Raw genomic sequence first — 1,144 nt, forward strand, 5'->3', positions numbered from 1 at the left:
CTACCCTCTCCCCAACCAAACCAACCAAATCAAACCAAACCAAAAAAGACAACAAAAAAGATTGGACTGTTTTTACATAACCTATTTATGAGCATGGTAGAGTTATAGAATTTAAGATTTACTTATCATTTGAAAAAAAGAGAAAACTGAATACCTGTAATTATCGTATTAGATTTTACTTGTTTACTGACTGTCAAACAGCCATTGACACCTGTCACAGTGCTGCCGTTCCTGAGTTGCTGACTGGTGTGATCACATTTTTACTGCAGTGATGACAGAGAGAACCGAGCTAACCTGGTTAGAAAGTGGACCATTCGGGCTCCTCAGAGTCATTTGTGTGTGTTAGAGGATCAGTTATCCTAAGCATTGAGACCTGATAAAATACACTGAGTGTTGCCATTACACAGAACTTACTTTATTTAGCCTCTGCACCAGAGGACCTTGCTGTCCAATCCCTGGCAAATGCCAGTCGCCGTTGCACAGCTGGTGCCGATGCTGGGAGCAGGAGGAACTTGTGCTTTCCAAGTTGCGCAGCGGGCTCCGTCCCTCCTCTCTTTCTTCCTCCTCTCCTGTCCTGTCTTCTCCCTTCCTTATTCTTCCCTCTGCCTTTTCTCTTTACAGAGATACTATTTTACATACAGCTGCATGCCCTCACTTAGAGGTTGTGACAGATGGCTATACCTGTGCGACCACTGTCCTTATCAGGACATAGGACATTTCCAACACTTCAGGGAGGCCCCTGTGCAGGCAGCACCCCAGTCCCCAGTCCCAGGCACACTCTGATCTGTCACCCTAGGTGAGTTTGCCTGGTTTACAGTTTCATATGAGACACGCAGTATGTACCTTTCGCATCTGGTTTCCTGCTCACCGTGGTATTTTTGTGATTCATTCACACTGCATCTGTTGATGGCTCTTGTCTTTTAAATGCCAAGGAGTTTTCCACTGAGTGTTGATGGTGCTGCGCACCGTTGGGTCCTGATGTCCTGTATGGAGAAGTGCAGCACAGAAATCAGGGCTCCGGAGGGGTACATGCATAGGCTGTCTGTAATCCCCCCTCCTCCCAGCTTTCCCCAGCACTGGAGGAAGGCTGAGAGGAAGAGCCAGAAGACAAACGGAGTTTTGTGTGGGGGAGGGGGGCGGGGGG

This window comes from Bison bison, unplaced genomic scaffold (genome assembly GCF_000754665.1).
Source record: "Bison bison bison isolate TAMUID 2011002044 unplaced genomic scaffold, Bison_UMD1.0 scf7180017864184, whole genome shotgun sequence".
NCBI lineage: Eukaryota > Metazoa > Chordata > Mammalia > Artiodactyla > Bovidae > Bison > Bison bison.